At 44.9% G+C, this 22,580-nt stretch overlaps 1 protein-coding gene across 1 annotated transcript in view; it reads left to right on the forward strand.

Annotated features, from left to right (window-relative positions):
• The window catches only part of LOC115122456 (UPF0606 protein KIAA1549L-like), a 158,887-nt gene that overhangs the window by 56,266 nt on the left and 80,041 nt on the right, over nucleotides 1-22,580 (forward strand).

The raw sequence follows: 22,580 nt of genomic DNA on the forward strand, positions 1-22,580 counted from the left end.
GGAGGAAGTGAGGACAGTATGAGATGTGTCTGTAGAGGTACAACATAATGAAGGAGAGGAAGTGAGGACAATATGAGATGTGTCTGTAGAGGTACAACATAATGAAGGAGAGGAAGTGAGGACAGTATGAGATGTGTCTGTAGAGGTACAACATAATGAAGGAGAGGATGGAGGAAGTGAGGACAGTATGAGATGTGTCTGTAGAGGTACGGCATAATGAAGGGAGAGGATGGAGGAAGTGAGGACAGTATGAGATGTGTCTGTAGAGGTACAACATAATGAAAGAGGAAGTGAGGACAGTATGAGATGTGTCTGTAGAGGTACAACATAATGAAGGGAGAGGAAGTGAGGACAGTATGAGATGTGTCTGTAGAGGTACAACATAATGAAGGGAGGAGGAAGTGAGGACAGTATGAGATGTGTCTGTAGAGGTACAACATAATGAAGGGAGGATGGAGGAAGTGAGGACAGTATGAGATGTGTCTGTAGAGGTACAACATAATGAAGGAGAGGAAGTAGAGGACAGTATGAGATGTGTCTGTAGAGGTACAACATAATGAAGGGAGAGGAAGTGAGGACAGTATGAGATGTGTCTGTAGAGGTACGGCATAATGAAGGAGAGGATGGAGGAAGTGAGGACAGTATGAGAGTCTGTACGGCATAATGAAGGAGAGGATGGAGGAAGTGAGGACAGTATGAGATGTGTAATGAGGTACAACATAATGAAGGAGAGGAGGAAGTGAGGACAGTATGAGATGTGTCTGTAGAGGTACAACATAATGAAGGGAGGAGGAAGTGAGGACAGTATGAGATGTGTCTGTAGAGGTACAACATAATGAAGGAGAGGATGGAGGAAGTGAGGACAGTATGAGATGTGTCTGTAGAGGAAGGGCATAATGAAAGGAGAGGATGGAGGAAGTGAGGACAGTATGAGATGTGTCTGTAGAGGTACAACATAATGAAGGAGAGGAAGTGAGGACAGTATGAGATGTGTCTGTAGAGGTACGGCATAATGAAGGGGAGGATGGGAAGTGAGGACAGTATGAGATGTGTCTGTAGAGGTACGGCATAATGAAGGAGAGGATGGAGGAAGTGAGGACAGTATGAGATGTGTCTGTAGAGGTACGGCATAATGAAGGAGAGGATGGAGGAAGTGAGGACAGTATGAGATGTGTCTGTAGAGGTACAACATAATGAAGGGAGAGGAAGTGAGGACATAATGAAGGGAGAGGAAGTGAGGACAGTATGAGATGTGTCTGTAGAGGTACAACATAATGAAGGGAGAGGAAGTGAGGACAGTATGAGATGTGTCTGTAGAGGTACAACATAATGAAGGGAGGATGGAGGAAGTGAGGACAGTATGAGATGTGTCTGTAGAGGTACGGCATAATGAAGGGGAGGATGGAGGAAGTGAGGACAGTATGAGATGTGTCTGTAGAGGTACAACATAATGAAGGAGAGGAGGAAGTGAGGACAGTATGAGATGTGTCTGTAGAGGTACAACATAATGAAGGGAGGATGGAGGAAGTGAGGACAGTATGAGATGTGTCTGTAGAGGTACAAGGGCATAATGAAGGGGAGGATGGAGGAAGTGAGGACAGTATGAGATGTGTCTGAGAGGTACAACATAATGAAGGAGAGGAGAGGAAGTGAGGACAGTATGAGATGTGTCTGTAGAGGTACGGCATAATGAAGGGAGAGGGATGGAGGAAGTGAGGACAGTATGAGATGTGTCTGTAGAGGTACAACATAATGAAGGGAGAGGAAGTGAGGACAGTATGAGATGTGTCTGTAGAGGTACAACATAATGAAGGAGAGGAAGTGAGGACAGTATGAGATGTGTCTGTAGAGGTACAACATAATGAAGGAGAGGAATGAGGACAGTATGAGATGTGTCTGAGAGGTACAACATAATGAAGGAGAGGAAGTGAGGACAGTATGAGATGTGTCTGTAGAGGTACGGCATAATGAAGGAGAGGATGGAGGAAGTGAGGACAGTATGAGATGTGTCTGTAGAGGTACGGCATAATGAAGGGAGAGGAAGTGAGGACAGTATGAGATGTGTCTGTAGAGGTACAACATAATGAAGGAGAGGAAGTGAGGACAGTATGAGATGTGCCTGTAGAGGTACAACATAATGAAGGAGAGGAAGTGAGGACAGTATGAGATGTGCCTGTAGAGTACGGCATAATGAAGGGGAGGAGGAAGTGAGGACAGTATGAGATGTGTCTGTAGAGGTACGGCATAATGAAGGAGAGGATGGAGGAAGTGAGGACAGTATGAGATGTGTCTGTAGAGGAACAACATAATGAAGGAGAGGATGGAGGAAGTGAGGACAGTATGAAATGTGTCTTTAGAGGTACAACATAATGAAGGGAGATGAAGTGAGGACAGTATGAGATGTGTCTGTAGAGGTACGGCATAATGAAGGGGAGGATGGAGGAAGTGAGGACAGTATGAGATGTGTCTGTAGAGGTACGGCATAATGAAGGGAGAGGATGGAGGAAGTGAGGACAGTATGAGATGTGTCTGTAGAGGTACAACATAATGAAGGAGAGGAAGTGAGGACAGTATGAGATGTGTCTGTAGAGGTACAACATAATGAAGGGAGAGGAAGTGAGGACAGTATGAGATGTGTCTGTAGAGGTACAACATAATGAAGGAGAGGATGGAGGAAGTGAGGACAGTATGAGATGTGGCATAATGAAGGGAGGATGGAGGAAGTGAGGACAGTATGAGATGTGTCTGTAGAGGTACAACATAATGAAGGGAGAGGAAGTGAGGACAGTATGAGATGTGTCTGTAGAGGTACAACATAATGAAGGAGAGGAAGTGAGGACAGTATGAGATGTGTCTGTAGAGGTACAACATAATGAAGGAGAGGAAGTGAGGACAGTATGAGATGTGTCTGTAGAGGTACGGCATAATGAAGGAGAGGAAGGAGGACAGTATGAGATGTGTCTGTAGAGGTACAACATAATGAAGGAGAGGAAGTGAGGACAGTATGAGATGTGCCTGTAGAGGTACAACATAATGAAGGGAGGAAGTGAGGACAGTATGAGATGTGTCTGTAAGGCACGGCATAATGAAGGGAAGGATGGAGGAAGTGAGGACAGTATGAGATGTGTCTGTAGAGGTACAACATAATGAAGGGAGGAGGAAGTGAGGACAGTATGAGATGTGTCTGTAGAGGTACAACATAATGAAGGGAGAGGAAGTGAGGACAGTATGAGATGTGTCTGTAGAGGCACAACATAATGAAGGGAGAGGATGGAGGAAGTGAGGACAGTATGAGATGTGTCTGTAGAGGTACGGCATAATGAAGGGAGAGGATGGAGGAAGTGAGGACAGTATGAGATGTGTCTGTAGAGGTACAACATGAATGAAGGGAGAGGAAGTGAGGACAGTGAGATGTGTCTGTAGAGGTACAACATAATGAAGGGAGAGGAAGTGAGGACAGTATGAGATGTGTCTGTAGAGGTACAACATAATGAAGGAGAGGATGGAGGAAGTGAGGACAGTATGAGATGTGTCTGTAGAGGTACGGCATAATGAAGGAGAGGATGGAGGAAGTGAGGACAGTATGAGATGTGTCTGTACAACATAATGAAAGGATGGAGGAAGTGAGGACAGTATGAGATGTGTCTGTAGAGGTACAACATAATGAAGGGAGAGGATGGAGGAAGTGAGGACAGTATGAGATGTGTCTGTAGAGGTACAACATAATGAAGGATGGAGGAAGTGAGGACAGTATGAGATGTGTCTGTAGAGGTACAACATAATGAAGGGGAGAGGAGGACAGTATGAGACAACATAATGAAGGGAGGAAGTGAGGACAGTATGAGATGTGTCTGTAGAGGTACAACATAATGAAGGGAGATGGAGGAAGTGAGGACAGTATGAGATGTGTCTGTAGAGGTACGGCATAATGAAGGGGAGAGGATGGAAGTGAGGACAGTATGAGATGTGTCTGTAGGTACAACATAATGAAGGGGGAGGAGAGGACAGTATGAGATGTGTCTGTAGAGGACAGCATATGAAGATGTGTCAGTATGAGATGTGTCTGTAGAGGTACAACATAATGAAGGAGAGGAAGTGAGGACAGTATGAGATGTGTCTGTAGAGGTACAACATAATGAAGGAGAGGAAGTGAGGACAGTATGAGATGTGTCTGTAGAGGTACAACATAATGAAGGAGAGGAAGTGAGGACAGTATGAGATGTGTCTGTAGAGGTACAACATAATGAAGGGAGAGGATGGAGGAAGTGAGGACAGTATGAGATGTGTCTGTAGAGGTACAACATAATGAAGGAGAGGATGGAGGAAGTGAGGACAGTATGAGATGTGTCTGTAGAGGTACAACATAATGAAGGGATGGAGGAAGTGAGGACAGTATGAGATGTGTCTGTAGAGGTACAACATAATGAAGGGAAGGATGGAGGAAGTGAGGACAGTATGAGATGTGTCTGTAGAGGTACAACATAATGAAGAGGATGGAGGAAGTGAGGACAGTATGAGATGTGTCTGTAGAGGTACAAGGAGGACAGTATGAGATGTGTCTGTAGAGGTACAACATAATGAAGGGAGGAGGAAGTGAGGACAGTATGAGATGTGTCTGTAGAGGTACAACATAATGAAGGGAGAGGATGGAGGACAGTATGAGATGTGTCTGTAGACAGCATAATGAAGGGAGAGGAAGTGAGGACAGTATGAGATGTGTCTGTAGAGGTACGGCATAATGAAGGGGAGAGGATGGAGGAAGTGAGGACAGTATGAGATGTGTCTGTAGAGGTACAACATAATGAAGGATGGAGGAAGTGAGGACAGTATGAGATGTGTCTGTAGAGGTACAACATAATGAAGGGAGAGGAAGTGAGGACAGTATGAGATGTGTCTGTAGAGGTACAACATAATGAAGGAGAGGATGGAGGAAGTGAGGACAGTATGAGATGTGTCTGTAGAGTACGGCATAATGAAGGGAGAGGATGGAGGAAGTGAGGACAGTATGAGATGTGTCTGTAGAGGTACAACATAATGAAGGGAGAGGAAGTGAGGACAGTATGAGATGTGTCTGTAGAGGTACAACATAATGAAGGAGAGGAAGTGAGGACAGTATGAGATGTGTCTGTAGAGGTACAACATAATGAAGGGAGGATGGAGGAAGTGAGGACAGTATGAGATGTGTCTGTAGAGGTACGGCATAATGAAGGGAGAGGATGGAGGAAGTGAGGACAGTATGAGATGTGTCTGTAGAGGTACAACATAATGAAGGGAGAGGAATGAGGACAATGAGATGTGGTAGAGGTACAACATAATGAAGGGAGAGGAAGTGAGGACAGTATGAGATGTGTCTGTAGAGGTACGGCATAATGAAGGGAGAGGATGGAGGAAGTGAGGACAGTATGAGATGTGTCTGTAGAGGTACGGCATAATGAAGGGGAGGATGGAGGAAGTGAGGACAGTATGAGATGTGTCTGTAGAGGTACAACATAATGAAGGAGAGGAAGTGAGGACAGTATGAGATGTGTCTGTAGAGGTACAACATAATGAAGGGAGAGGATGGAGGAAGTGAGGACAGTATGAGATGTGTCTGTAGAGGTACAACATAATGAAGGGAGGATGGAGGAAGGAGGACAGTATGAGATGTGTCTGTAGAGGTACAACATAATGAAGGAGAGGATGGAGGAAGTGAGGACAGTATGAGATGTGTCTGTAGAGGTACAACATAATGAAGGGAGATGGAAGTGAGGACAGTATGAGATGTGTCTGTAGAGGTACAACATAATGAAGGGAGAGGATGGAGGAAGTGAGGACAGTATGAGATGTGTCTGTAGAGGTACAACATAATGAAGGGAAGGATGGAGGAAGTGAGGACAGTATGAGATGTGTCTGTAGAGGTACGGCATAATGAAGGGATGGAGGAAGTGAGGACAGTATGAGATGTGTCTGTAGAGGACAGGATGGAGGAAGTGAGGACAGTATGAGATGTGTCTGTAGAGGTACAACATAATGAAGGAGAGGAAGTGAGGACAGTATGAGATGTGTCTGTAGAGGTACAACATAATGAAGGGAGGAGGAAGTGAGGACAGTATGAGATGTGTCTGTAGAGGTACAACATAATGAAGGATGGAGGAAGTGAGGACAGTATGAGATGTGTCTGTAGAGGTACAACATAATGAAGGAGAGGATGGAGGAAGTGAGGACAGTATGAGATGTGTCTGTAGAGGTACAACATAATGAAGGGGATGGAGGAAGTGAGGACAGTATGAGATGTGTCTGTAGAGGTACAACATAATGAAGGGAGGATGGAAGTGAGGACAGTATGAGATGTGTCTGTAGAGGTACAACATAATGGGAGAGGAGGAAGTGAGGACAGTATGAGATGTGTCTGTAGAGGTACAACATAATGAAGGGAGGATGGAGGAAGTGAGGACAGTATGAGATGTGTCTGTAGAGGTACGGCATAATGAAGGAGAGGATGGAGGAAGTGAGGACAGTATGAGATGTGTCTGTAGAGGTACAACATAATGAAGGGAGGAGGAAGTGAGGACAGTATGAGATGTGTCTGTAGTACAACATAATGAAAGGGAGAGGAAGTGAGGACAGTATGAGATGTGTCTGTAGAGGTACAACATAATGAAAGAGAGGAAGTGAGGACAGTATGAGATGTGTCTGTAGAGGTACAACATAATGAAGGGAGGAGGAAGTGAGGACAGTATGAGATGTGTCTGTAGAGGTACAACATAATGAAGGGAGGATGGAGGAAGTGAGGACAGTATGAGATGTGTCTGTAGAGGTACGGCATAATGAAGGAGAGGAAGTGAGGACAGTATGAGATGTGTCTGTAGAGGTACAACATAATGAAGGGAGAGGAAGTGAGGACAGTATGAGATGTGTCTGTAGAGGTACAACATAATGAAGGAGAGGAAGTGAGGACAGTATGAGATGTGTCTGAAGGCATAATGAAGGGAGGATGGAGGAAGTGAGGACAGTATGAGATGTGTCTGTAGAGGTACAACATAATGAAGGGAGAGGATGGAGGAAGTGAGGACAGTATGAGATGTGTCTGTAGAGGAACAACATAATGAAGGAGAGGATGGAGGAAGTGAGGACAGTATGAGATGTGTCTGTAGAGGTACAACATAATGAAGGGAGATGAAGTGAGGACAGTATGAGATGTGTCTGTAGAGGTACAACATAATGAAGGAAGGATGGAGGAAGTGAGGACAGTATGAGATGTGTCTGTAGAGGTACGGCATAATGAAGGGAGAGGATGGAGGAAGTGAGGACAGTATGAGATGTGTCTGTAGAGGTACAACATAATGAAGGAGAGGAGGAAGTGAGGACAGTATGAGATGTGTCTGTAGAGGTACAACATAATGAAGGGAGAGGAAGTGAGGACAGTATGAGATGTGTCTGTAGAGGTACAACATAATGAAGGAGAGGATGGAGGAAGTGAGGACAGTATGAGATGTGTCTGTAGAGTACGGCATAATGAAGGAGAGGATGGAGGAAGTGAGGACAGTATGAGATGTGTCTGTAGAGGTACAACATAATGAAAGGAGAGGAAGTGAGGACAGTATGAGATGTGTCTGTAGAGGTACAACATAATGAAGGGAGAGGAAGTGAGGACAGTATGAGATGTGTCTGTAGAGGTACAACATAATGAAGGGAGAGGAAGTGAGGACAGTATGAGATGTGTCTGTAGAGGAGCATAATGAAGGGAGATGGGAAGTGAGGACAGTATGAGATGTGTCTGTAGAGGTACAACATAATGAAGGGAGAGGAAGTGAGGACAGTATGAGATGTGTCTGTAGAGGCATAATGAAGGGAGGAAGTGAGGACAGTATGAGATGTGTCTGTAGAGGTACGGCATAATGAAGGGAGGATGGAGGAAGTGAGGACAGTATGAGATGTGTCTGTAGAGGTACAACATAATGAAGGGAGAGGAAGTGAGGACAATATGAGAGGTACAACATAATGAAGGGAGAGGAAGTGAGGACAGTATGAGATGTGTCTGTAGAGGTACAACATAATGAAGGGAGAGGATGGGAAGTGAGGACAGTATGAGATGTGTCTGTAGAGGTACGGCATAATGAAGGGAAGGATGGAGGAAGTGAGGACAGTATGAGATGTGTCTGTAGAGGTACAACATAATGAAGGATGGAGGAAGTGAGGACAGTATGAGATGTGTCTGTAGAGGTACAACATAATGAAGGGAGGATGGAGGAAGTGAGGACAGTATGAGATGTGTCTGTAGAGGTACGGCATAATGAAGGGAGAGGATGGAGGAAGTGAGGACAGTATGAGATGTGTCTGTAGAGGTACAACATAATGAAGGGAGGATGGAGGAAGTGAGGACAGTATGAGATGTGTCTGTAGAGGTACGGCATAATGAAGGAGAGGATGGAGGAAGTGAGGACAGTATGAGATGTGTCTGTAGAGGTACAACATAATGAAGGAGAGGAAGTGAGGACAGTATGAGATGTGTCTGTAGAGGGACAACATAATGAAGGGAGAGGAAGTGAGGACAGTATGAGATGTGTCTGTAGAGGTACAACATAATGAAGGAGGATGGAGGAAGTGAGGACAGTATGAGATGTGTCTGTAGAGGTACAACATAATGAAGGGAGAGGAAGTGAGGACAGTATGAGATGTGTCTGTAGAGGTACAACATAATGAAGGGGAGGATGGAGGAAGTGAGGACAGTATGAGATGTGTCTGTAGATGTACAACATAATGAAGGGAGAGGAAGTGAGGACAGTATGAGATGTGTCTGTAGAGGTACAACATAATGAAGGAGAGGAAGTGAGGACAGTATGAGATGTGTCTGTAGAGGTACAACATAATGAAGGAGAGGAAGTGAGGACAGTATGAGATGTGTCTGTAGAGGTACAACATAATGAAGGGAGAGGAAGTGAGGACAGTATGAGATGTGTCTGTAGAGGTACAACATAATGAAGGGAGAGGAAGTGAGGACAGTATGAGATGTGTCTGTAGAGGTACAACATAATGAAGGAGAGGATGGAGGAAGTGAGGACAGTATGAGATGTGTCTGTAGAGGTACAACATAATGAAGGGAGAGGATGGAGGAAGTGAGGACAGTATGAGATGTGTCTGTAGAGGTACAACATAATGAAGGGAGGATGGAGGAAGTGAGGACAGTATGAGATGTGTCTGTAGAGGTACGGCATAATGAAGGAGAGGATGGAGGAAGTGAGGACAGTATGAGATGTGTCTGTAGAGGTACGGCATAATGAAGGGAGGAGAGGAAGTGAGGACAGTATGAGATGTGTCTGTAGAGGTACAACATAATGAAGGAGAGGAAGTGAGGACAGTATGAGATGTGCCTGTAGAGGTACAACATAATGAAGGAGAGGAAGTGAGGACAGTATGAGATGTGTCTGTAGAGGTACAACATAATGAAGGGAGAGGAAGTGAGGACAGTATGAGATGTGTCTGTAGAGGTACAACATAATGAAGGGAGAGGATGGAAGTGAGGACAGTATGAGATGTGTCTGTAGAGGTACAACATAATGAAGGAGAGGAAGTGAGGACAGTATGAGATGTGTCTGTAGAGGTACAACATAATGAAGGGATGGAGGAAGTGAGGACAGTATGAGATGTGTCTGTAGAGGTACAACATAATGAAGGGAGAGGAAGTGAGGACAGTATGAGATGTGTCTGTAGAGGTACAACATAATGAAGGGAGAGGAAGTGAGGACAGTATGAGATGTGCCTGTAGAGGGGCATAATGAAGGAGAGGAAGTGAGGACAGTATGAGATGTGTCTGTAGAGGTACGGCATAATGAAGGGAGAGGATGGAGGAAGTGAGGACAGTATGAGATGTGTCTGTAGAGGAACAACATAATGAAGGAGAGGATGGAGGAAGTGAGGACAGTATGAAATGTGTCTTAGAGGTACAACATAATGAAGGAGATGAAGTGAGGACAGTATGAGATGTGTCTGTAGAGGTACGGCATAATGAAGGGAGGATGGAGGAAGTGAGGACAGTATGAGATGTGTCTGTAGAGGTACGGCATAATGAAGGGAGGATGGAGGAAGTGAGGACAGTATGAGATGTGTCTGTAGAGGTACAACATAATGAAGGGAGAGGAAGTGAGGACAGTATGAGATGTGTCTGTAGAGGTACAACATAATGAAGGGAGAGGAAGTGAGGACAGTATGAGATGTGTCTGTAGAGGTACAACATAATGAAGGGAGAGGATGGAGGAAGTGAGGACAGTATGAGATGTGTCTGTAGAGGTACGGCATAATGAAGGAGAGGATGGAGGAAGTGAGGACAGTATGAGATGTGTCTGTAGAGGTACAACATAATGAAGGGAGGAGGAAGTGAGGACAGTATGAGATGTGTCTGTAGAGGTACGGCATAATGAAGGGAGAGGATGGAGGAAGTGAGGACAGTATGAGATGTGTCTGTAGAGGTACGGCATAATGAAGGGAGGATGGAGGAGGAGGACAGTATGAGATGTGTCTGTAGAGGTACAACATAATGAAGGGAGAGGAAGGAGGACAGTATGAGATGTGTCTGTAGAGGTACAACATAATGAAGGGAGGAAGTGAGGACAGTATGAGATGTGTCTGTAGAGGTACAACATAATGAAGGGAGAGGAAGTGAGGACAGTATGAGATGTGTCTGTAGAGGTACGGCATAATGAAGGGAGGATGGGAAGTGAGGACAGTATGAGATGTGTCTGTAGAGGTACGGCATAATGAAGGGATGGAGGAAGTGAGGACAGTATGAGATGTGTCTGTAGAGGTACGGCATAATGAAGGGAGAGGAAGTGAGGACAGTATGAGATGTGTCTGTAGAGGTACAACATAATGAAGGAGAGGAAGTGAGGACAGTATGAGATGTGCCTGTAGAGGTACAACATAATGAAGGAGAGGAAGTGAGGACAGTATGAGATGTGTCTGTAGAGGTACGGCATAATGAAGGGAGAGGAAGTGAGGACAGTATGAGATGTGTCTGTAGAGGTACGGCATAATGAAGGGAGAGGATGGAGGAAGTGAGGACAGTATGAGATGTGTCTGTAGAGGAACAACATAATGAAGGAGAGGATGGAGGAAGTGAGGACAGTATGAAATGTGTCTTTAGAGGTACAACATAATGAAGGGAGATGAAGTGAGGACAGTATGAGATGTGTCTGTAGAGGTACGGCATAATGAAGGGAGAGGATGGAGGAAGTGAGGACAGTATGAGATGTGTCTGTAGAGGTACGGCATAATGAAGGGAGAGGATGGAGGAAGTGAGGACAGTATGAGATGTGTCTGTAGAGGTACAACATAATGAAGGAGAGGAAGTGAGGACAGTATGAGATGTGTCTGTAGAGGTACAACATAATGAAGGGAGAGGAAGTGAGGACAGTATGAGATGTGTCTGTAGAGGTACAACATAATGAAGGGAGAGGATGGAGGAAGTGAGGACAGTATGAGATGTGTCTGTAGAGGTACGGCATAATGAAGGGAGAGGATGGAGGAAGTGAGGACAGTATGAGATGTGTCTGTAGAGGTACAACATAATGAAGGGAGAGGAAGTGAGGACAGTATGAGATGAGAGGTACAACATAATGAAGGGAGAGGAAGTGAGGACAGTATGAGATGTGTCTGTAGAGGTACAACATAATGAAGGGAGAGGAAGTGAGGACAGTATGAGATGTGTCTGTAGAGGTACGGCATAATGAAGGGAGAGGAAGTGAGGACAGTATGAGATGTGTCTGTAGAGGTACAACATAATGAAGGGAGAGGAAGTGAGGACAGTATGAGATGTGCCTGTAGAGGGTACAACATAATGAAGGAGAGGAAGTGAGGACAGTATGAGATGTGTCTGTAGAGGTACGGCATAATGAAGGGGAGGATGGAGGAAGTGAGGACAGTATGAGATGTGTCTGTAGAGGAACAACATAATGAAGGGAGAGGATGGAGGAAGTGAGGACAGTATGAGATGTGTAGAGGTACAACTGAGGACAGTATGAGATGTGTCTGTAGAGGTACGGCATAATGAAGAAGGGAGGATGGAGGAAGTGAGGACAGTATGAGATGTGTCTGTAGAGGTACGGCATAATGAAGGGAGAGGATGGAGGAAGTGAGGACAGTATGAGATGTGTCTGTAGAGGTACAACATAATGAAGGGAGAGGAGTGGACAATATGAGATGTGTCTGTAGAGGACAACAGTGAAGGGAGAGGGAGAGGATGGAGGAAGTGAGATATGAGATGTGTCTGTAGAGGTACGGCATAATGAAAGGGAGGATGGGAAGTGAGGACAGTATGAGATGTGTCTGTAGAGGTACAAACATAATGAAGGGAGAGGAAGTGAGGACAGTATGAGATGTGTCTGTAGAGGTACAACATAATGAAGGAGAGGATGGAGGAAGTGAGGACAGTATGAGATGTGTCTGTAGTTTACAACATAATGAAGGGAGAGGATGGAGGAAGTGAGGACAGTATGAGATGTGTCTGTAGAGGTACAACATAATGAAGGGAGAGGATGGAGGAAGTGAGGACAGTATGAGATGTGTCTGTAGAGGTACAACATAATGAAGGGAGAGGAAGTGAGGACAGTATGAGATGTGTCTGTAGAGGTACAACATAATGAAGGGAGAGGAAGTGAGGACAGTATGAGATGTGTCTGTAGAGGTACGGCATAATGAAGGGAGAGGATGGAGGAAGTGAGGACAGTATGAGATGTGTCTGTAGAGGTACAACATAATGAAGGAGAGGATGGAGGAAGTGAGGACAGTATGAGATGTGTCTGTAGAGGTACAACATAATGAAGGGGAGAGGAAGTGAGGACAGTATGAGATGTGTCTGTAGAGGTACAACATAATGAAGGGAGAGGATGGAGGAAGTGAGGACAGTATGAGATGTGTCTGTAGAGGTACAACATAATGAAGGAGAGGATGGAGGAAGTGAGGACAGTATGAGATGTGTCTGTAGAGGTACAACATAATGAAGGAGAGGATGGAGGAAGTGAGGACAGTATGAGATGTGTCTGTAGAGGTACAACATAATGAAGGGGAGGATGGAGGAAGTGAGGACAGTATGAGATGTGTCTGTAGAGGTACAACATAATGAAGGGAGGATGGAGGAAGTGAGGACAGTATGAGATGTGTCTGTAGAGGTACAACATAATGAAGGAGAGGATGGAGGAAGTGAGGACAGTATGAGATGTGTCTGTAGAGGTACAACATAATGAAGGAGAGGATGGAGGAAGTGAGGACAGTATGAGATGTGTCTGTAGAGGTACAACATAATGAAGGGAGAGGAAGTGAGGACAGTATGAGATGTGTCTGTAGAGGTACAACATAATGAAGGGAGAGGAAGTGAGGACAGTATGAGATGTGTCTGTAGAGGTACAACATAATGAAGGGAGGAAGTGAGGACAGTATGAGATGTGTCTGTAGAGGTACGGCATAATGAAGGAGAGGATGGAGGAAGTGAGGACAGTATGAGATGTGTCTGTAGAGGTACAACATAATGAAGGAGAGGATGGAGGAAGTGAGGACAGTATGAGATGTGTCTGTAGAGGTACAACATAATGAAGGAGAGGAGAGGATGAGGACAGTATGAGATGTGTCTGTAGAGGTACGCATAATGAAGGAGAGGATGGAGGAAGTGAGGACAGTATGAGATGTGTCTGTAGAGGTACAAGCATAATGAAGGGAGAGGATGGAGGAAGTGAGGACAGTATGAGATGTGTCTGTAGAGGTACAACATAATGAAGGGAGAGGAAGTGAGGACAGTATGAGATGTGTCTGTAGAGTACAACATAATGAAGGGAGAGGAAGGAGGACAGTATGAGATGTGTCTGTAGAGGTACAACATAATGAAGGGAGAGGATGGAGGAAGTGAGGACAGTATGAGATGTGTCTGTAGAGTACGGCATAATGAAGGGAGAGGATGGAGGAAGTGAGGACAGTATGAGATGTGTCTGTAGAGGTACAACATAATGAAGGGAGAGGAAGTGAGGACAGTATGAGATGTGTCTGTAGAGGTACAACATAATGAAGGGAGAGGAAGTGAGGACAGTATGAGATGTGTCTGTAGAGGTACAACATAATGAAGGGAGAGGATGGAGGAAGTGAGGACAGTATGAGAACGGCATAATGAAGGGAGAGGATGGAGGAAGTGAGGACAGTATGAGATGTGTCTGTAGAGGTACAACATAATGAAGGGGAGGATGGAGGAAGTGAGGACAGTATGAGATGTGTCTGTAGAGGTACAACATAATGAAGGGAGAGGAAGGAAGGACAGTATGAGATGTGTCTGTAGAGGTACGGCATAATGAAGGGAGAGGAAGTGAGGACAGTATGAGATGTGTCTGTAGAGGTACAACATAATGAAGGGAGAGGAAGTGAGGACAGTATGAGATGTGTCTGTAGAGGTACAACATAATGAAGGGAGATGAAGTGAGGACAGTATGAGATGTGTCTGTAGAGGTACGGCATAATGAAGGAGAGGATGGAGGAAGTGAGGACAGTATGAGATGTGTCTGTAGAGGTACAACATAATGAAGGGATGGAGGAAGTGAGGACAGTATGAGATGTGTCTGTAGAGGTACAACATAATGAAGGAGAGGAAGTGAGGACAGTATGAGATGTGTCTGTAGAGGTACAACATAATGAAGGAGAGGAAGTGAGGACATAATGAGAGTACAACATAATGAAGGGAGAGGAAGGCATAATGAAGGGAGGAAGTGAGGACAGTATGAGATGTGTCTGTAGAGGTACGGCATAATGAAGGGGAGGATGGAGGAAGTGAGGACAGTATGAGATGTGTCTGTAGAGGAACAACATAATGAAGGGAGAGGATGGAGGAAGTGAGGACAGTATGAAATGTGTCTTTAGAGGTACAACATAATGAAGGAGATGAAGTGAGGACAGTATGAGATGTGTCTGTAGAGGTACGGCATAATGAAGGGAGAGGATGGAGGAAGTGAGGACAGTATGAGATGTGTCTGTAGAGGTACGGCATAATGAAGGGAGAGGATGGAGGAAGTGAGGACAGTATGAGATGTGTCTGTAGAGGTACAACATAATGAAGGGAGAGGAAGTGAGGACAGTATGAGATGTGTCTGTAGAGGTACAACATAATGAAGGGAGAGGAAGTGAGGACAGTATGAGATGTGTCTGTAGAGGTACAACATAATGAAGGGAGAGGATGGAGGAAGTGAGGACAGTATGAGATGTGTCTGTAGAGGTACAACATAATGAAGGGAGAGGATGGAGGAAGTGAGGACAGTATGAGATGTGTCTGTAGAGGTACGGCATAATGAAGGGAGAGGAAGTGAGGACAGTATGAGATGTGTCTGTAGAGGTACAACATAATGAAGGGAGGAGGAAGTGAGGACAGTATGAGATGTGTCTGTAGAGGTACAACATAATGAAGGGAGAGGAAGTGAGGACAGTATGAGATGTGTCTGTAGAGGTACAACATAATGAAGGGAGAGGAAGTGAGGACAGTATGAGATGTGTCTGTAGAGGTACAACATAATGAAGGAGAGGAAGTGAGGACAGTATGAGATGTGTCTGTAGAGGTACAACATAATGAAGGGAGAGGAAGTGAGGACAGTATGAGATGTGTCTGTAGAGGTACGGCATAATGAAGGAGAGGAAGTGAGGACAGTATGAGATGTGTCTGTAGAGGTACAACATAATGAAGGATGGAGGAAGTGAGGACAGTATGAGATGTGTCTGTAGAGGTACAACATAATGAAGGGAGGATGGAGGAAGTGAGGACAGTATGAGATGTGTCTGTAGAGGTACAACATAATGAAGGGAGAGGAAGTGAGGACAGTATGAGATGTGTCTGTAGAGGTACGGCATAATGAAGGGAGGATGGGAAGTGAGGACAGTATGAGATGTGTCTGTAGAGGTACAACATAATGAAAGGATGGAGGAAGTGAGGACAGTATGAGATGTGTCTGTAGAGGTACAACATAATGAAAGAGGATGGAGGAAGTGAGGACAGTATGAGATGTGTCTGTAGAGGTACAACATAATGAAGGAGAGGAAGTGAGGACAGTATGAGATGTGTCTGTAGAGGTACGGCATAATGAAGGGAGAGGATGGAGGAAGTGAGGACAGTATGAGATGTGTCTGTAGAGGAACAACATAATGAAGGGAGAGGATGGAGGAAGTGAGGACAGTATGAAATGTGTCTTTAGAGGTACAACATAATGAAGGGAGATGAAGTGAGGACAGTATGAGATGTGTCTGTAGAGGTACGGCATAATGAAGGGAGAGGATGGAGGAAGTGAGGACAGTATGAGATGTGTCTGTAGAGGTACGGCATAATGAAGGGAGAGGATGGAGGAAGTGAGGACAGTATGAGATGTGTCTGTAGAGGTACAACATAATGAAGGAGAGGAAGTGAGGACAGTATGAGATGTGTCTGTAGAGGTACAACATAATGAAGGAGAGGAAGTGAGGACAGTATGAGATGTGTCTGTAGAGGTACAACATAATGAAGGAGAGGATGGAGGAAGTGAGGACAGTATGAGATGTGTCTGTAGAGGTACACGGCATAATGAAGGGAGAGGATGGAGGAAGTGAGGACAGTATGAGATGTGTCTGTAGAGGTACAACATAATGAAGGGGAGGAAGTGAGGACAGTATGAGATGTGTCTGTAGAGGTACAACATAATGAAGGGAGAGGAAGTGAGGACAGTATGAGATGTGTCTGTAGAGGTACGGCATAATGAAGGGAGATGGAGGAAGTGAGGACAGTATGAGATGTGTCTGTAGAGGTACAACATAATGAAAGAGGATGGAGGAAGTGAGGACAGTATGAGATGTGTCTGTAGAGGTACAACATAATGAAGGGAGAGGATGGAGTGAGGACAGTATGAGATGTGTCTGTAGAGGTACGGCATAATGAAGGAGAGGAAGTGAGGACAGTATGAGATGTGTCTGTAGAGGTACAACATAATGAAGGAGAGGAAGTGAGGACAGTATGAGATGTGTCTGTAGAGGTACAACATAATGAAGGGAGAGGATGGAGGAAGTGAGGACAGTATGAGATGTGTCTGTAGAGGTACAACATAATGAAGGAAGGATGGAGGAAGTGAGGACAGTATGAGATGTGTCTGTAGAGGTACAACATAATGAAGGGAGAGGAAGTGAGGACAGTATGAGATGTGTCTGTAGAGGTACAACATAATGAAGGGAGAGGAAGTGAGGACAGTATGAGATGTGTCTGTAGAGGTACAACATAATGAAGGGAGAGGAAGTGAGGACAGTATGAGATGTGTCTGAAGCATAATGAAGGGAGAGGAAGTGAGGACAGTATGAGATGTGTCTGTAGAGGTACAACATAATGAAGGGAGAGGAAGTGAGGACAGTATGAGATGTGTCTGTAGAGGTACGGCATAATGAAGGGAGAGGATGGAGGAAGTGAGGACAGTATGAGATGTGTCTGTAGAGGAACAACATAATGAAGGGAGAGGATGGAGGAAGTGAGGACAGTATGAAATGTGTCTTTAGAGGTACAACATAATGAAGGGAGATGAAGTGAGGACAGTATGAGATGTGTCTGTAGAGGTACGGCATAATGAAGGGAGAGGATGGAGGAAGTGAGGACAGTATGAGATGTGTCTGTAGAGGTACGGCATAATGAAGGGAGAGGATGGAGGAAGTGAGGACAGTATGAGATGTGTCTGTAGAGGTACAACATAATGAAGGGAGAGGAAGTGAGGACAGTATGAGATGTGTCTGTAGAGGTACAACATAATGAAGGAGAGGAAGTGAGGACAGTATGAGATGTGTCTGTAGAGGTACAACATAATGAAGGGAGAGGATGGAGGAAGTGAGGACAGTATGAGATGTGTCTGTAGAGGTACGGCATAATGAAGGGAGAGGATGGAGGAAGTGAGGACAGTATGAGATGTGTCTGTAGAGGTACAACATAATGAAGGGAGAGGAAGTGAGGACAGTATGAGATGTGTCTGTAGAGGTACAACATAATGAAGGGAGAGGAAGTGAGGACAGTATGAGATGTGTCTGTAGAGGTACAACATAATGAAGGGGAGGAAGTGAGGACAGTATGAGATGTGTCTGTAGAGGTACAACATAATGAAGGGAGAGGAAGTGAGGACAGTATGAGATGTGTCTGTAGAGGTACAACATAATGAAGGGAGAGGAAGTGAGGACAGTATGAGATGTGCCTGTAGAGGTACAACATAATGAAGGGGAGAGGAAGTGAGGACAGTATGAGATGTGTCTGTAGAGGTACGGCATAATGAAAGGGATGGAGGAAGTGAGGACAGTATGAGATGTGTCTGTAGAGGAACAACATAATGAAGGGAGAGGATGGAGGAAGTGAGGACAGTATGAGATGTGTCTGTAGAGGTACAACATAATGAAGGGAGAGGAAGTGAGGACAGTATGAGATGTGTCTGTAGAGGTACGGCATAATGAAGGGAGAGGAAGTGAGGACAGTATGAGATGTGTCTGTAGAGGTACAACATAATGAAGGGAGAGGATGGAGGAAGTGAGGACAGTATGAGATGTGTCTGTAGAGGTACGGCATAATGAAGGGAGAGGATGGAGGAAGTGAGGACAGTATGAGATGTGTCTGTAGAGGTACAACATAATGAAGGGAGATGAAGTGAGGACAGTATGAGATGTGTCTGTAGAGGTACGGCATAATGAAGGGAGAGGATGGAGGAAGTGAGGACAGTATGAGATGTGTCTGTAGATGTACGGCATAATGAAGGGAGAGGAAGTGAGGACAGTATGAGATGTGTCTGTAGAGGTACGGCATAATGAAGGGAGAGGAAGTGAGGACAGTATGAGATGTGTCTGTAGAGGTACAACATAATGAAGGGAGAGGAAGTGAGGACAGTATGAGATGTGTCTGTAGAGGTACAACATAATGAAGGGAGAGGAAGTGAGGACAGTATGAGATGTGCCTGTAGAGGTACGGCATAATGAAGGGAGAGGAAGTGAGGACAGTATGAGATGTGTCTGTAGAGGTACGGCATAATGAAGGGAGAGGATGGAGGAAGTGAGGACAGTATGAGATGTGTCTGTAGAGGAACAACATAATGAAGGGAGAGGATGGAGGAAGTGAGGACAGTATGAAATGTGTCTTTAGAGGTACAACATAATGAAGAGAGGAAGTGAGGACAGTATGAGATGTGTCTGTAGAGGTACGGCATAATGAAGGGAGGATGGAGGAAGTGAGGACAGTATGAGATGTGTCTGTAGAGGTACGGCATAATGAAGGGAGAGGATGGAGGAAGTGAGGACAGTATGAGATGTGTCTGTAGAGGTACAACATAATGAAGGGAGAGGATGGAGGAAGTGAGGACAGTATGAGATGTGTCTGTAGAGGTACAACATAATGAAGGGAGAGGAAGTGAGGACAGTATGAGATGTGTCTGTAGAGGTACAACATAATGAAGGGAGAGGATGGAGGAAGTGAGGACAGTATGAGATGTGTCTGTAGAGGTACGGCATAATGAAGGGAGAGGATGGAGGAAGTGAGGACAGTATGAGATGTGTCTGTAGAGGTACAACATAATGAAGGGAGAGGAAGTGAGGACAGTATGAGATGTGTCTGTAGAGGTACAACATAATGAAGGGAGAGGAAGTGAGGACAGTATGAGATGTGTCTGTAGAGGTACAACATAATGAAGGGAGAGGATGGAGGAAGTGAGGACAGTATGAGATGTGTCTGTAGAGGTACGGCATAATGAAGGAGAGGATGGAGGAAGTGAGGACAGTATGAGATGTGTCTGTAGAGGTACAACATAATGAAGGGAGAGGAAGTGAGGACAGTATGAGATGTGTCTGTAGAGGTACAACATAATGAAGGGAGAGGAAGTGAGGACAGTATGAGATGTGTCTGTAGAGGTACAACATAATGAAGGGAGAGGAAGTGAGGACAGTATGAGATGTGTCTGTAGAGGTACGGCATAATGAAGGGAGAGGATGGAGGAAGTGAGGACAGTATGAGATGTGTCTGTAGAGGTACAACATAATGAAGGGAGAGGAAGTGAGGACAGTATGAGATGTGTCTGTAGAGGTACAACATAATGAAGGGAGAGGAAGTGAGGACAGTATGAGATGTGTCTGTAGAGGTACGGCATAATGAAGAGGATGGAGGAAGTGAGGACAGTATGAGATGTGTCTGTAGAGGTACGGCATAATGAAGGGAGAGGATGGAGGAAGTGAGGACAGTATGAGATGTGTCTGTAGAGGAACAACATAATGAAGGGAGAGGATGGAGGAAGTGAGGACAGTATGAAGATGTGTCTTAGAGGTACAACATAATGAAGGGAGAGGAAGTGAGGACAGTATGAGATGTGTCTGTAGAGGTACAACATAATGAAGGGAGAGGATGGAGGAAGTGAGGACAGTATGAGATGTGTCTGTAGAGGTACAACATAATGAAGGGAGAGGATGGAGGAAGTGAGGACAGTATGAGATGTGTCTGTAGAGGTACAACATAATGAAGGGAGAGGAAGTGAGGACAGTATGAGATGTGTCTGTAGAGGTACAACATAATGAAGGGAGAGGAAGTGAGGACAGTATGAGATGTGTCTGTAGAGGTACAACATAATGAAGGGAGAGGATGGAGGAAGTGAGGACAGTATGAGATGTGTCTGTAGAGGTACGGCATAATGAAGGGAGAGGATGGAGGAAGTGAGGACAGTATGAGATGTGTCTGTAGAGGTACAACATAATGAAGGGAGAGGAAGTGAGGACAGTATGAGATGTGTCTGTAGAGGTACAACATAATGAAGGGAGAGGAAGTGAGGACAGTATGAGATGTGTCTGTAGAGGTACAACATAATGAAGGGAGAGGATGGAGGAAGTGAGGACAGTATGAGATGTGTCTGTAGAGGTACGGCATAATGAAGGGAGAGGATGGAGGAAGTGAGGACAGTATGAGATGTGTCTGTAGAGGTACAACATAATGAAGGGAGAGGAAGTGAGGACAGTATGAGATGTGTCTGTAGAGGTACAACATAATGAAGGGAGAGGAAGTGAGGACAGTATGAGATGTGTCTGTAGAGGTACGGCATAATGAAGGGAGAGGATGGAGGAAGTGAGGACAGTATGAGATGTGTCTGTAGCATAATGAAGGGAGAGGATGGAGGAAGTGAGGACAGTATGAGATGTGTCTGTAGAGGTACAACATAATGAAGGATGGAGGAAGTGAGGACAGTATGAGATGTGTCTGTAGAGGTACAACATAATGAAGGGAGAGGATGGAGGAAGTGAGGACAGTATGAGATGTGTCTGTAGAGGTAGGGCATAATGAAAGGAGAGGATGGAGGAAGTGAGGACAGTATGAGATGTGTCTGTAGAGGTACAACATAATGAAGGGAGAGGATGGAGGAAGTGAGGACAGTATGAGATGTGTCTGTAGAGGTACGGCATAATGAAGGGAGAGGATGGAGGAAGTGAGGACAGTATGAGATGTGTCTGTAGAGGTACGGCATAATGAAAGGAGAGGATGGAGGAAGTGAGGACAGTATGAGATGTGTCTGTAGAGGTACAACATAATGAGAGGATGGAGGAAGTGAGGACAGTATGAGATGTGTCTGTAGAGGTACAACATAATGAAGGACAGTATGGATGGAGGAGGTACAACATAATGAGGAGTGAGGACAGTATGAGATGTGTCTGTAGAGGTACGGCATAATGAAGGGAGAGGATGGAGGAAGTGAGGACAGTATGAGATGTGTCTGTAGAGGTACGGCATAATGAAGGGAGAGGATGGAGGAAGTGAGGACAGTATGAGATGTGTCTGTAGAGGTACGGCATAATGAAGGGAGAGGATGGAGGAAGTGAGGACAGTATGAGATGTGTCTGTAGAGGTATGGCATAATGAAAGGAGAGGATGGAGGAAGTGAGGACAGTATGAGATGTGTCTGTAGAGGTAGGGCATAATGAAAGGAGAGGATGGAGGAAGTGAGGACAGTATGAGATGTGTCTGTAGAGGTACAACATAATGAAGGGAGAGGATAGAGGAAGTGAGGACAGTATGAGATGTGTCTGTAGAGGTACAACATAATGAAGGGAGAGGATAGAGGAAGTGAGGACAGTATGAGATGTATCTGTAGAGGTACAACATAATGAAGGGAGAGGATGGAGGAAGTGAGGACAGTATGAGATGTGTCTGTAGATGTACAACATAATGAAGGGAGAGGATGGAGGAAGTGAGGACAGTATGAGATGTGTCTGTAGATGTACAACATAATGAAGGGAGAGGATAGAGGAAGTGAGGACAGTATGAGATGTATCTGTAGAGGTAGGTCATAATGAAAGGAGAGGAAGGAGGAAGTGAGGACAGTATGAGATGTGTCTGTAGAGGTACAACATAATGAAGGGAGAGGATGGAGGAAGTGAGGACAGTATGAGATGTATCTGTAGAGGTAGGTCATAATGAAAGGAGAGGATGGACTACTGCTGTGCTGTTGATTGATGTGTTCATCAATACCATCAGTGAGGAACATTTCTCACTGCAGACACATTTACCTCAGTAAAACATATCTACTGTTACTGTGTGTTCTATCATTGATGATTACATGATGACAATTCTTATA

This window comes from Oncorhynchus nerka, linkage group LG27 (genome assembly GCF_034236695.1).
Source record: "Oncorhynchus nerka isolate Pitt River linkage group LG27, Oner_Uvic_2.0, whole genome shotgun sequence".
Lineage (NCBI taxonomy): Eukaryota > Metazoa > Chordata > Actinopteri > Salmoniformes > Salmonidae > Oncorhynchus > Oncorhynchus nerka.